Source organism: Triturus cristatus, chromosome 2_1 (assembly GCF_964204655.1).
Source record: "Triturus cristatus chromosome 2_1, aTriCri1.1, whole genome shotgun sequence".
In the NCBI taxonomy this organism is placed as follows: domain Eukaryota; kingdom Metazoa; phylum Chordata; class Amphibia; order Caudata; family Salamandridae; genus Triturus; species Triturus cristatus.
Genome location: NC_140581.1, coordinates 792,603,304 through 792,619,467, shown reverse-complemented (window position 1 = coordinate 792,619,467; position 16,164 = coordinate 792,603,304).

Genomic DNA, 16,164 nt, shown 5'->3' with positions numbered 1-16,164 from the left:
GGCTGCCTAGTGTCAGTGCAGACACCATTGGGTCAGGTCACAAGGTCATGACAAGCAAAGTTGTGGTCAGGATAGTTTTGGTGCAAGAAGTGATACCTTCATGCACAAAAACTGTAATTTGAGGTTACTTCTTCTTTGTATGTGTGCTGCAGAATTCAGCACACTGCATAAGGGGGGAAACATAAGGCCAGCCTCAGGTATGTACACTAATTTGGCCCAAACCCCTGGTAATAAGTCTTTGCAAATATAGGTTAGAGTCAAAATACATGGGTGGGTGAATGGGAAAGCCCATGCACCACCCATGTAATGCAAGATATCGTCATGTGCTGCTTTGAGTTACTTTTTTTTTTACAAAATCATGCAAAGACACACAAATTAGGATTTGCGTGGCTTTGTAAATTGCAAAATAGATTTTGCATAGGGGCTGCACCAAAAAAAGAATGCATCCCCGATGCAAAATCTGAGTAAATCTGGCCCTTAGTGTAAGACGCACTTTCCTGCTATCACACTTTGCCTCGCACACAGTTCAATTTAGGCTAAATGTATTCAAGCTGATACAGTTTAATCCATTTCAAGCACAGCAGGACGCACTAGAGTGTACTCATTGGATTACTGAAATAAAGCTGTGAAAATGCAGACTGACATAGGATTTCTTCACCCCTTGAATGAAACTTGTGGAAGGAAAATGTATGTGTAACGTCAGGACATGTCCTGCAGGGGCGGCTGGTGCCATTTAAAAGTGGTAGGGAGTAAATGCCTGTCCTGAATGCTATATTGCTGTGCACCGCCTAGAAGCCGCGGCGATTTGATGCCATGAAACGGAAGAAGGACTCGCATTCAAGGCCTGCCAGGGAGCCTTGTTTCAATACTTGGAGAAGTTTACTGTAGATGCAAAGCATCGGTTGTCACACCGTAATACACACATTCGAGAGGAAGGACACGTTTTTATCACGTCTGACGTGTAACACGTCCAGCTTCTGGAGGCAGTAAATGCAACTAATAAATAAATAAATAAGAGGTGAGAGCATTCGGCTTACTGGCGAGGGGAACAAAACGGCACAGTGAGAGATATATCAACGAAAGACCTGAAAACAGAATATCAGAAAGAGATATAAAATACATTTTTAAACATAAATCTGGAATGTTATAGAACCGACGCAATAGGATACAGCAGAAAACATTAATCTAACAAAATAAAGATATTGACACTTTTAATAGTGGCCTGACGATCAGTCGCACCAGCATTACGGGCGGGTGTAATTTGAAATTGGGTCATCGCGCCGCGCGGGGGGGGGGGGAGCGGAAGGGGTTTAATGGGGAAAAAAATATAAAATAAAACTTACCGTCCCGCGCCATCTTCTGGATGGTTCCCGACGTCCGGTCCTGACTCCTGGGTTTTCGAATTCTGGCCCGCCGGCTGCAGCTCTCCTCGCGTCATCAGGTAAGGCAGCCTCCCTCCCTTCCCTCCTCCAATCACAACTGGTGAGACGACTCTGAGAGCGCCCCACCCGGGCCATTTTCTCTATGTAGGCTGCTGCATGCAGCTAGAGAAAATGGGAGAGTGGGCGGTCCTGCTCGAGGGAAGGGGGGAGTGGCTTGCCCACTGTTGCGCATACTGACTGTTTGGTCAGTCCCAGGGCCGACCAAACAGTCAGTATGCACAACAGTGGGCAGGCCACTCCCCCCCTGCCTTCGAGCAGGACCGCCCACCCCCAACCAGGCACTTCTGCTTTCTCGTAGTGCGAGAAGCAGAAACATAAATGGTAGTTATTACCATTTATGTTTCTGCCTTCTCGCACTGCGAGAAGGCAGTGGGGCGGTGCCCAAACGCCCCAATGGAGGAGCCACCACTGATGTCCTGAACACTAACGTGCGAAAAAGCAAAAATGATTCCAGCTCGGAAGTGGATAGCAGGTAACCTCACAGGACCCTGGGCTTTTTGATCTCTCACTGAATGGTGGGATTTCCAGAGTCACAATGAAAGGGGCACATGTTGACATTGCAACAGCGACGTAGCAGAGGAGGACTGCGATAGGCCGAAAACCCCAGGTCCTGCTCACACCAAGGCCTAAACTCCTACAAAATAAAAGTTGCACTGATCACAGAAAATTCATTCCTTGCTAGGGTTTCCAACACCTACGAAGATGATGATGTTGGTGCTAACTTTACGCATTTCAATGGAACAACATACTGAACCACCATTTTTCGTATTATTTCCCAAATTCCTCCTCGTCCGGCTTCTTCATTCCAGTCCTTACATAGTGAGGTTTGACTCATCCTGCAGACAGATTTTGCATATCCAAACCCTATATTTAATGCCTAAAATACATTTCTGTATCCCTAACTCAGCATCTCCCAGTCAGAGCCTGATAAATAGGGCCACGCCCCTAGCACTTCCTGTTTTTTAGTTTCTTGATGCACATACAATGCCTGTTCCATACCCAGAATACAATTAGGTTACATTGATTTTAAAGTTGCTGTGATGTAATACACTGCATCTTGCTAGATGTCTTCGTGGCCGTCCTTCAGCCAGTGTGGGGACGGTTTTTGTTTGGCAGGATGATGGGTTTTACAGCACTGGTGTAGGTGCGGGGAACCCCTAAATTCTTACACCTCAAAAAGACACTTCAACAGCACGCTCATGGGTGGGTGTGTCGGGAATGGTGTCAGACCTCAATTTCATAAGGCAATTTGTCCTGAGACAGGCACCATACAACATCCCAAAAATAAAGTAAATTAAGTAAGGACAGACTCAAGAAGTGAGGTCTAGAGCAGAATTACAAAAACGTGAAAAAATTAGGACAAAAATTCAAAAGGTACAATACAGAACTCGTAAGTGCATGTGCTTAAAGTCACTGCCATGAAGGCTCTTAGTCATAGTGCAAATCAAATTCATGGGCAACATCAAAAACATTCTAAGTCCCAATTGGTGAGAGCAAAAAGAAATACAATTTTAACAAATCATAGCATAAACTTATTAAACAACATATTGTCTTACAATCTAATCACTATCCCGCTACATGAATATTGGTTCAGTCCCTTCATGCTAATGTCACCTGGAGATGGCAGGAGAAACTACTTACAGAACAAATGTCAACTCATGTGAATGAATGCAGTAGATTGAGCTAGTGGAAGAGACCTTGAGCAGTTGAAACATTCCTGAGTTCATGTTGGAAAGGTTTTCTTCGAGAACAGCGAAAACAACATCATTCATAAATAATAATTGCTCGCATTGGCTGTAAGCAGCAGAAATAATAAACAGTGAACATGCAGGGTGAGGCATCCATTTTAAACAAGATGGTGTTGAGGCCTAACTGAGGTATAGTTAGCTTAAGCCACGATAAGGCACTTAAACAGGTCTCAGCAGAATAATTTTCAAAGACAATAAAAGTAGATATGGTAAACATTTAAATTCTAGTGTACATCCATATTCTGCACATTGTTAATAATGCAAAATTTTAAAATGTACAAAAACTCGCACACTAGTCTTGCTTTAGTGCCCTACATTGACATTTCTTCCTGCAGAAGCCTTCTTACCTGAGTGCTGGCTCATCTGTATGAACGTGTCGCTTCGATGGTCGGGGGCAGAATAAGCGGGGCTTAATATGTGCTCTAGTGGAGTGATAGGGAAGTTTATGCACTCACTTGCCTGCTAAGTGTTGGAGAGACCATGTACATTTTCTCTCTGTGGTTCCGCTGGTTTGGGGTAACCACTGATGATTGGTCTAATGATTGTGGGGCACTAGAAGAAAAAGCATTGCTTAGACGGTGCCAAGTTGTCGGCTTCAGACAGGATGTTCCTTCAATAGATGCTCCTTATACTGCGGCTGTTCCAAAGCAGTTTATTGATCAGGAAGTATCTGCTGCTCTGAATGCCCGGGCATTACATCCTCACAATAAACCGCCTAGAGGGAGTGACCATCAGGATTCTTATTAGGACCCAGATGTTGAGGACACTTAGGATCGGAGGGGCCAAAACAGTCAGGGTGTCGCTCTGACAGAGATCCTGCCGTGGCGTAGTTGGGCCTTAAGCCGCCCTTGGCGGTCCCAGCCTTTGCTACCCCTCGGCAGCCGTAAGAGCTCGGGGTGGGGGCTGGCAATTGAATACTGTGTTTGCCGCCCCGCGTGGCCGCAGGTAAGAGCGGGGGGAGGGACTGGGGGAAGGCTGCCGCCCCAAACCGCCCGTCCCCCCTTGCTACACCACTGAGGTGCTGCATCACATCGTAGCTAGCCTTCCCTTCCCTAATCCAAGCCCACCCTTAAATGGGGATGACTTTTTCAACAATATGATAAAAAAGGAACACTGCTTTCCTCTACATGTACAAGTAGGCAATATGTTATTCCAGGGAATGGAAGAAGGCAGTGCATACTGTATTTCCATGGTTTATGGACATACATTACCCACTTATTAATTTTGGAGAATAATTTCCTTCAATAGTTAATGTAGATTCTCTAATGACACTAGGAACTATAATCTCAGAGGATGCTTCACCTACAGATATAGTAGATAGGAGATCTACCAGTCTCAAGCTTTGCTATACTGGACAAAACGTGTGCTATTTACACGGTTCAATCTCTGCCGGGAGACTTTCGGGCTTAACCTGAGGCAATGCTGGCACGTGTGCTTTGTACGTCTCTCCTCCATGCTATGGAACAGCCATGCCACTTTCTCTCGGACTTAGCCTTAGATTGCCTGTGTGTGTCTACAGCTGAGGTCTTCAAACTTTTGTAGGTTGAGCCCCCCCAGCTGTATTGTTTTAGATTTCGGGCCCCCCCCCCACCACCTGACAAATTTCTGGAATCTGGTACACTAAATAATCAACCGCCACCCGCATATCCCAGGCCATATCCGGCAAATAATGTTCAACACAATAAGCGTGTTTAGTAAACTGCAGGTTTGTGAGTGGGTGTGGTTAAATGGCAGAGGCTTATTACTCAGCTCAAAACACAGTTTTCCAAGATAAAATGTGCACAAATTGTTTTTACTAGGATGCTTTGTTTTACACATGACATAGAAGGATAATAACACCACCAACATTAATGTGACGAGTGTGCCTGTTTTTCGCCACAGAGACGGTCAGTCTGTGGATGGATCTTTGCTACTGCCATCCTCAGATTTGCTCCACATCCAGAAATTCTAAAAGTGTTTGCATCTAATATTCATAGATAGTGATGTGTGTTTTCACTGTTGTAACACCTCAGCAGCCCACTAATTTGACAGCGCATATCTGTGACATCCTCCAATTTCTCATGTGTGAGGACCCATTCTGATCTAAAATAAACTTTTTTATGGTTGTTGCATCAAACAAACACATTTCTCTGCAAATAGTAATAGACTCTACCACATCAATCACATTAAAAAGAAATGAAAAAAACAGCATTTACAAGAATCTGTTTAGGAATTATTCCAGGCCATCAGGGCAAAAACAGAGCTGTCACTATCAAGAGGCCCCCTGAAAGGCTGGATTGCAGTGCATGTAAATGTGTACTTTTGTAATTTAGGACGAAAACCTTGATGGGGCACAACATGCCCATACTTTGTAAGGGGTGCAACTAGACCTGAACTTCGGGGGGGGGCTAACACTCCCAGCCATGGCTGGCCCTAGCATTGGTCGCACACAGTGCAACAGTCTTTTTTGGTGCCCCCTCCCCCATTTCCTCCTTCTCCATGAATTCCCTCACTACCACTCACCAACAATGCACCTCATCTCTCTATAGCACCTTTCTGACAAACATTGCATTTTTTCATAGCGCTTCTCATAGTTTGCTCACACTCCGTTCTTTGATCTGCTTGGTACACATTCTTTGTAGCAGGCACATTAACATTCTGCGCTGTGTGGGTGGCAGGAGTGCCCATGTGAGTGCACGGTAAGGGATGCGACAGTGTGAGAGTACTTGCAAACGCAGCGCCCCCCAGAAGCCAGCACCCGGTGTGGTGGCACCGGTCGCACCGTCCTAAAGCCAGGCCCTGGCTGCAGCAGCCCGGGCTGAGACACAATGGGGTGGGGGGCTAAAGCCCTTTTAGCCCTATTGGTGTTGCGCGCCTGATGGTATCCTACTGCTCCAAGAGAGAGTACAGGTCGAAGGGTGGGGGTCACTGAGACAGAAGCGCAGACAACATCACACATGTAGAACATCACCTTCTAATGTGCAATGAATTGTGGGAATGGAATGTAAACCAATATTTTTGTCGCATTTTACAACAAGCGTCCATGGATGTTGCTGCCCCTCTGTCCTATACTGAAGGAAGATGTGCAGTAACTGAAAGCAAGACATAAACCAACTGTGTCACTTTTACTCTCCTCCCCTTTTCTCCCAGTATTTCTCAGGTGCAGGCCTTCGATGCTGATAATTACACCTGCATTGCCTCCATCCAGGTGGGTGTAGCCGAGGACATTCATCCTTCTGGTCCAGAGTAGGTGCCCGTCGCACTTTATTGGATGACATACTTAAGTATGAAAGTCGTACAGGTAGAATAAATAGAAAGGGTTAAAGAAACCTCAGCCAGGAGCAGTGGAAAGGAAAGGGATCTCTGTGATTGTCTAATTATTCCTGTAGAGAAGGCAATTGATTTAACGTTCTGATACATTTTGAAACCCCTGGATTTCGGGTGTCGCAGGTGTAGCACAGTAGATGCCTCCGCAGATGTTATCTCCTTATTTACGTATTGTATTTCAGTGAGGGTATCTTGTCACATTTTGGCACTTTAAAGAAAATCAAGATAATGCTAGAATACAAAAAAATGCAAACTGAGATGGAACTAGGGAAATATAGACATTCATAGCAGGCAAACCGTGCATGGCGTGTAGAAGGTGGAAGCAGAGGGCATGCATTGCAGTATAATCAGTGGAACTCCAGGGTGTGATTTATGTAAAGTGCCCTGCTGGAATTTAAGTGGTTAAAATCTAAGGTCCAAGCTCTCTTAGCGCAGAATTCAACATTCTAAATTGGGCACAAACACTGTTTTCTGCAGATTCTGAAGTTACTGCAGCCCTGGAATGAGGCTATAAACCGGGGCATTGATACCACAGGACATGTTTGTGTAATTTTAAGAGAAATGTTCTCTCCGTTCTTTGAAGAGCTAAGAGCTAACCGTCCCATGACAGGGTTAATTCCTAGAGCTGAAATGTTGGTTGCTTTCGGTTTCATAACAGAGGAGACTCTTTGAATTCTTCTGCAGCTGAAGCATTTCAGCTCTAGGAATTAACACCTTCTTGAGACAATTAGCTTTTCAAATTAGACAAAAGCATGGGCACGTCGTGCCCCACCGATTTTCCCTCCCTCCCCCCTACAGCCCTCTGTTACCGCCGAAGCCCCTGGCTGATTATCTGCTGCTCCGGCGGGACAGTGGAAAACAAAGGTGAGTTTAGGGTGGAGTGCACGCCTCCCCTGAGAGGGTGTCGCGCCCCCCAGGGGGGCGCGCCCCACAGATTGAAGAACTCTGGTCTACAGTGACCTTTGGTCCCCAAATTACTGCTCAACACCACATCTAAAAGAGATCACAGTGGTGGATAGATCCCAGAATTCTCTCCTGCCTCACCTGCCCTCCAAATATTTTGGGCCACATTTGGAGGAGTTTATTAAATTCTCAGTTAAAGACAGGAATTGAATAGCCCGAACCTGACCTTCCGAGCGAGATAGAGGATTTGGTACACATTGATATATTGGTCTAGCTTCCTCTTCAATTAATCCCTTTTGAGGAATAGGTCACGGTCAGGAGGGGACTATCTTTGATACATCCTGGAAAGTCTTCCGCTCAAACCCTCTGCTCTCCGGAAAGGCATGATAATCTTCCTGTAGGGGCGTCCCCGTTTATCCTTTCTAAAGGTTGGGAGTCCATCTATAATAGACTGGTGGGTGTTCGAGGTTGTGGAGTCTGGCTATCAAAATCAGTTTCTGGAGGAACAAGATACTCTTTTTCTCCCCACATTAACTCCTTGTTGTCATCTTTGCCGCATGGCCCTTCTTCGGCAATACATGACTTATTCGAAAAGCTGTAATAAGTCTAGTATTCAGGGAATGGGTTACTATTCAGCGATATTTGTCATCATAAAGACATCAGGGAATTTCTGTCCCATCCTAGATTGAAAAGGATTACACCAGTTCAATTCCCCCTTATATCTCTAGCAGTCTTTCTAGCCTTCCTTGATATGTAGGATGCATACCTACATGTTCCAGCCCACCCAAGATCTCAGAATTATCTGAGATCCTTTTTACAAAGGCCTCAGCTCAAGAATCTTTACAAAAGCTGCTCCACTGGTGATGCATTTTGGGGGGGAGGGGTCCATGTGTGTACATACCTGGACGAGTCATTAACTTGTTCTTTTTCCAAGTAAAGGATGGTGATCAGGTATGCAAGACAATGCATACCCATTGGCTTTTCCTAAACAGTGACAAATGCCATGTGTTTCCATCTCAGTGCCTGCAGTTTATTGGAGCGGTTATGCAGATGGAACTGGGCCAGGTTTTCCTTCCTACTCCTAGGTAGATGAAACGTATTTCCTGTTTTTCAGCATTAATGACTCTTCTGGCGGCTTTGACCTGAGACTAGTTATTTTAAGGTTTGCATTAACCATTTGCATAAGATCTATTGGATGTGCTGTTATTTTCCATCTCTCACCATCCCCATCAATGACCACATAGCCTAAAACATGAGGACCAGTGATAGCAGCGGGGAAAGGGGAATGGGATAAGAGAGGGAACAATGACTCAGAACTCCACACTCTGCATTGTCACTTTAGGGGTTGAGGAGCTAAGCAGGTTGCAGTGGATCTCGGCAACACAAAGAGATGCCATCAGCAACTTCTCATTGGAACACTGAGCATAACTTATGATTGTGAAGTGATATACATTAGCAATATCTCTGTATAAGCAAATCTCTATCATTTGAGAGGAAACTGGAATTTCCTGAAAACAGAACATAAAGAAACATAAATATTTTACTAAATACATATGCACTTACCCAGCTCCCTATGTTTAGACTAACTACCTCAATCTGTGTCACCGTATAGTCTTTTGCGGATGATGAGTGTAGTTTCCACTTGACTTCTGCATTAAGGAGCATGATTAACATACTGTGATTGCCTACAGTTAGTGATATATGCACAGCCTATAAATCTACTACATTATATACAAAAATAAATAACATTTATAAACATTTGAAGTCTCCTGTTAAGAATACACTGTTCCATGCCAGGAGCTCTTAACAGAACATACAACCCTAGTTTTTAGAGTTCAAACGAGTGCACGAGGAGCTGATCAAAGCTTGTTTTCAGATTACACATGACTTTAGGATACATCTGTGTATATATATTGTCCATAATCCATCCTCGATGCACTAGAGGTCTTGATGCTTGAAAACCAACATCCATGTTGAGAGGTTCAGCTGAAACAATGCTGTAGCGCAAGTGCCTAGCAAGAATTCTGAGCAACGTGTAGAAAGTAACGCTGAAGGTAAAAGACGCCCACCATCTGTCCAGACTATGAGAGTAGGTGGCCACTTCTGGTGATCTGCCCTGCAGCATCTTATCAATGTATGTGTAATCTGAACCCAGTCAGCACTCACTTTCTGAAATGAGCACTGGCCTTTCTTTCACTGAAAGGCTGTCAGTGCTGATGGCCTCAAGGCCCTGATTCCTCGCACTCGAACCAGACTTGGTGGCAAGCTGCACCACCAGCTATCCTTCCCGATAGTTAGTTACATGTCCGGTGGGAGTTGGCTGCTTGTCTCCTGGAGGTACCGTGGCCCTGACTATACCTCCAATCAGTTCTACTCTCATCTCTTACACCATTGATTCCTCAGATCAGAGTATGAAGCAATGATCCCGGTGACGCCGCAGATACAAGACAGCTTTCTGGGGCTGACTGGTTCTGAGTCACCATTGTTCTTCAGCTGCTACTAATTACTGATGCCAACATATGAGGCAACCATGAGATTAGCAACTGCAAAACAACTGTGGTCAGCACATGAAGTTGTGCAGTTCTCCAACCTAACAGAACTGCGGGCAATTCAATGAGCAAAGGTCTGGAAATCAGGGTGAAATTAGACAACTAGGTGGCCCAGGTCTATAAAAATAGCATGGGAAGGGCATAGGTTCCCAACCCGGTAGTGCTATCTCAGAAGATTGAGATATGAGTAAAAAATAATCTTCATTCCCTAGAGGCAACCGACATATCCAGGACGGTAAATGGGCATACGGATCACTTGAGTTGGATATTCCTGTTCTCCATCTCCCTGGGCTCTGACCTCTTCCAGTCCATCTTGGAGAGATGCAGTCTGCCTTGGCTAGACCTATTTGCCTCAGAACAAAATGCTCTTCTTCCTCAGCTTTGCTCGCTGAGTCCCTCTCCCAGTGCTTGGGGTGGATGCTCTGTCCCACACCTGACCAGGGAGACTTTTGTACACATTTTCCACATATCCTCTTCTGGGTAGGGTCCTTTTGAAAATAAGGGGGGACAGAATAGAGATTCTCCACATAATTCCATAGTGGTCTTGGAGATTTTGTGCCCAAAGATGCATCATTTCTCTGTCCTTGTCCCATCGAGATTTCCTGTCTCCTAATGTGAGAAGTTGGCCTGCCATATGCTGTCCACTAGTTATAGTGGGCACCTTGCACCAGTCCAAACAACCCTTATTGATGATAGGTTTAAAGACAACTTTTATTGAAAGCTATCCTAGTCGTAGCTATGGCGAGCAGCCTTCAGGCTAAGTCTTGAAGGAGTGTAAAGCAGCTTGGTTTACCAGATTATAACCTCTTGAATAACTAAATGAAAGGAGAACCACACAAGGTATATATATATAATATATGTATTTATTTCTAAACACTCTCTACTAATCCCTTTATGAAATTAGAGAGCAAGGCACACAATAATACACTTCTAAAACGGCAGTAAATAGCACAATATACAATAGGCCCTGGGGGCGGACCAAACCATATATTAAGAAAGTGGTATAAGAACCACGACTTGACTAGACACAGTGCTTAGAGCACGTAGAATCACTGGGCCCCAAGGAACCACCCAAGTTAGTGACACAGGAGACCCACAGGGACGTGTGCAGTGTGAGAACACAGCCGAGCCCCGTACTATTCTATGGGAAAGTCGCGGTTGGAATTTTAGAAGTTAAGGACACTTAGGAGAGGACTTTGAGCAAACCCCTTTAGACTTAGGGGGTTCTAGGGCCAGCACCCATGGGAGCACCGAAGTACTCGAGTTACCTCACCCAGGGAAGCCGGTTGCATAGGTGTCAAATGGTGTCGGGAATCGTCGTTGATTTCAATGGCGATCTGCTGTAAAGTGCTGCTGCCGGGAAGGATAGAAGTGTCCGGTGTGATCCAAGCCTGGATTGAAGATCAGAAGAACCTGAAAGCAGAGGGGACAGAGTCTGGGTCACTTGGCAGTGACCAGGGGCACGATAGACGAATGCCCACCAATGTCGGGTGTTTCAGGTGCGAAGAGGTGAAGCTTGACTCTGCAGCCACGAGGACCAGGTGGCGTCGAGGACAACCAGGAGCTGGATTTGAGCTGTCCCACAAAGGATATTGAGTGCTGCAGTGTTGGTGCCTGGATTGGACCCAACAAGCCTTGGCAACAGCAACCCACTCAGGAAGAGAAAAGATGCTTCGGTGCGGACCAGCAAGGTCCTGCGGACTCCCCAAGCAATGGAGAGTCAGGGCACGTCTGGAGCAACCAGGTAAGGCCAGTTAAAGTTAAAGTTACCTTCACAGGGACCCACCAGTCAACGGACCAGGAATCAGGAAGGGACCTCGAGAGAAAACACAATGGGCGCGCTCACGGAACACTCGTGGAGTGCAGGTGGGCAATCTTCGGAACAAATGCTGTTCGGCGTAAGGGCTACAAGTAATCTAAAGCTCAGCTGTAGGAGTCGTTGGAAAGCTGATGCTTCTGCAAATGGTCGCGATGCCCAGGGGTTCGGGTTGCACGGTCTTCCACGAGGGATTCAGACCTCAGAATTGCTGAGTGCACAGATCGACCTCAGAGACCACTGAAACCCACCTCCTGTGTTGCAAAATTCTTCGGAGTCCGGCGGGGGCTTCGGAGATGCAAACCGGTCAGATGGGTCTTTGGTGCCTGCCAAGCAGGGGTCCCTTCTTTGTACCCAATGAAGGGGTTGGACATACTCTGGGGACCCACCTATGGGAGGGTTAGGAAAGAGGGGTGGCTACACACCTTTCCTTTGTCCAGTTTCGCACCAGAGCAGGGGCTGGTAGCCCCTGCAACCGGTTTGAGCTGGACTATACACAGGGACACCAAATGTGCCCCCAGTGCTGAACTTCAAAGCACTCTTGGAGTGCACACACCCATCCCCAATACACTAAAGCCTGTCTGGGAGGTGGTGGCACTTCCCTGTGACAGGAAACCTATTGTCCAGGCCTCCCCTGCCGGAGTTTTGTTCAGCAGAAGGAGGGCAGACTTGTGTCTGTGGCTGGCAGCATCCATTTTCTGATGCCAGGGCTCTGTTAGCTGGTACCGGGTATTTCGGTGCTGTCATGTCTATCCCTCTAGAAGGGTGGGATCATACTCCCACACCAGTTACTGGTGTGGTGGTATGATTCCAAGGTGTATGACACCAAACACAACATGTTTCCATGCAGCCATCCCAAAGTTAGCATTTACCGCGAGGTTATAATGCACTTAAGAGTATATGGTTTGGCTGCATCACAAACAACCCCAGAATAAAGGTTCCGAAGGCTGCAGAGGGGCTCTGCTCATGCAGGGGCACCCTCTCACATAAAACCCAGCACCCTGCCTTCAGGATTAGTAAGGCCTGCCATAGGGGTGACTGATAGGTTTATATGTGCAGTGATGTAGAGAGATATAGTGAACCTATATCTCAGTAAGGGGTGCATGGACCACCTTACCCAGGCTGCAGTAGAAGTCCTGTGGTGTCATTTTGAAAGGCTTCCCAGGGGTGGCATAATACATGCTGCAGCCCCTGGTAGGCCTCTGGGGTACCTATGCACTGGGTACATAGTATACCAGGTACCCCAGAATCCAATCTGGAGTGTACCTAAAGTACTGGTAATCAATTTAGAGAGGAAGCAGCTAGGCTGGGGTCCTGGTTAGAAGGGCCCCAGACAGACTAAAGTCGAAAAACATTGAAACATCAGCAAAAAGTGGGGGTAACTATAAGAAGCAGATCCTACTCTCCTACAGTCCCTCTCCCAGTGCTCAGGTGGATGCTCTGTCCCACACCTGACCAGGGAGACTTTTGTACACATTTCCCACATATCCTCTTCTGAGCATTGTCCTTTGGAAAATAAGGGGGGACAGAATAGAGATTCTCCACATAATTCCATAGTGGTCTTGGAGATGTTGTGCCCAAAGATGCATCATTTCTCTGTCCTTGTCCCATGGAGATTTCCTGTCCACCCCTCTCGTCTGAGATCTCCTCTACTGCCAGAGTGCTCTCTTCTATGGCTTGATCTGGGAATTTGGAGTTTGAGAGGCTGAGTCTCTATGCCAAGGGTTGTTCCAAGATGGTGACCTTTGTATCCAGGAATCAAGGTGATGAAGCACGGGTATGGGCTATTCCCACCTCTGGAAACATCTGAGGCCTGCTGTTAACCTAGGGTTCTTATGTTCCAATCAAACTCCAGGAATTCTTAGGGTTGGATTTTGTTAGGTTTGATAGTATCTTCTTTATGAAGCCAATAGATGCCGATTCACATCTACTGGGGCCGGAAGTATCCTCTGTGATTCCTCTGGCTTCTCAATTTCTTAGAAGGTCTTTCATGAGATGACCAGTTATTCATTCTCCTGGCCCTTCCTGGCATCTGCCATTAATTTTTCAGGTTTCTATGGGGATCCCTTTAAACTATTAGAATCTACCTCCTTACTGTATCTCACAGTAAAATTAGTATTCCTAGTTGCTACATGGTCAGGTCATCACCTGGGGGGAATTAAGTGCTTAGCTGCACTGTCATTCAGGATGTTTTTTTTCTTGACAAGGTGGTCTTGAGACCAAGTCCAGAGTTCCCCCTTGAAATTCCTTCAGACTTCCACCTATCTCCGGATTTTGACTTACCCGCGATTGCCCTTCTCCTTCTCTGGTTGAAGACGTGAGTGGGCATACACAGAGCTCACTCTATTTATCTACCCTGAATAGGCCTTTTTCATAACTCTAATACACACATTGTCTGTTATGACTTGGATGGTAGGGCTAAAGACCTACAACAGTGACCCTTAGCCTTCGGGTTAAGGTTATGCCTCGTCAAACGAGAAGCACAAGTCTTTGCATGCCCTGCTCAGTTGCGTATGTAGCTGCATCTCCGGACCTTGCATGCCTCACAAAAACACAGACAGGAACAGAGGCCATGCAATCAAAGTCATTAAAAACACAACACGTTGGGAATACATACCAGCAGGCGACACTTCTATTTATTGAAACCACAATGGAAAAAAAGAAAGAGGCTTCCAGTGAGTGTATTTATACGGTTTGGGACAGCTAGTAGTGACGTGAAACAACATGATTCACAACAAAAGCACGTATAATGTTATTCTATGTGCTTTGCAAATAGAAGATGGCAGTATACTGTTTCCTTGGTCTTTGGAAGAGGTGTCAGCACTGGTTTCTGAAATAAGGGGTTTTAAGCCTGATTCTCAGTGCACCTCAGTATTCGAGGATCTATCTTCATCACGTTCATTGCCAACTGCACCTCATTCCCTTGTTTCTACTATCCATGCACTAGTTAGTATTCTTGTGTTAAGATTTAGGCTCTGTATTCAATTTTTGGTGTGTATTTTTTTTAGGTTTTTTTCTTCAACATCTTTGTACCTCTTTGTTTCCTTTGTCATCATGCACAAACTTGGTGGTGCCAGCTCCGAACGACTCAGTTCCTCCGAATGCCATCCGGAACCAACGCGGACTGTCCGAATGCTCTTCGAACGTTGTAATCAGTCATTCGAAAGCTTTCCGAATCGGTCGGAAAGACGGGTTTCGAATCGGATTCGGCAGACCTGAATCCGATTTGGAGCCTTTCCGAATGACATCCTAATCAACTCCTCAGTGTACATCCAACAGAGCACAGACCTTCCTTACAGTTGGGTATCAGCAACCTTGCGGCACAACCAACCATAATAATAAAGCATTACAATCCCAAGCAGGACACATTAGTCAGAATTAGTGCATATGCCACTATCACAACTCGGAGACACTTTTTGTTGGACCTCACTGTACTCACAGCACTACCCGCTCTTCATAAAACAATATATTTCTCAATGACAGCACCTAATACACCAAACAAACACCTACCCAAAACCCCATGGCTAGGCTGGTTGAATGGGTATTGTGGACCCTGGCACAGTGCCATAGTTTAAACCACCTCAGATACATAGTTTAAGTCGAGCAGTGCACATATCAATTCTCCCAGATCGCTTGTACCCAAAAGGTAAACGCATTCTGATGCACAAACCAAACAAAGCTAACCATTACGACAGACATACAACCGAATGTACACGATAATATTAGATTAACAACGCCTGTGATACTTTTGATCCAACTCAATTAGTCAGAAAACTGACTCAGGTGTGTGATGCAATCCTCAAAATCAGGCCAATGATGATATGTGCAATACAAATCTCTGTAATTACAAAACATGTGTGCACATAAAAACTCAACATTTTCTGTGGGGCAAAAATGGCAAAAAAGCACATTTTGTTTGAAGCCACAGACGTAGACCACTCACAGACCAGCAATTCATGATCTGTGTGTCTTTTGATGATTGCGATATTTGATAGCACCCATGATGTGTTTGTTGTGCCCTGGATAACTCCTTACTTTTCTTCCGTAATGCAGATTGTTTATATGTCTGTTTCTGTTGTGTTTGATACAAAAAATTCTGACTTGTTCCTTTCAAAATAAATTCTTTTTTGCTGATGGCTTTTGTGTGGCTACTCTTGTTACTATTGTTAATAAATCACTGCTTGGGGTTTGTAGGCATTGTCCTTTGGGTGTGGATGCACTGGTCTATTGAGGCGAGTTTGCTATATGATTGTTAAGGGTGTTCATTGTATGCCTGTGGCCACTTCAGCATATTTCGTTGTCACTTTGATGTTTGTGGGCGTATGAAGTGTTAATTACTCACCTATTGTCAGCTGCCATCAATACCTTCTGAGACAGGTTCTTGGCTGCTGCAGGTTGTT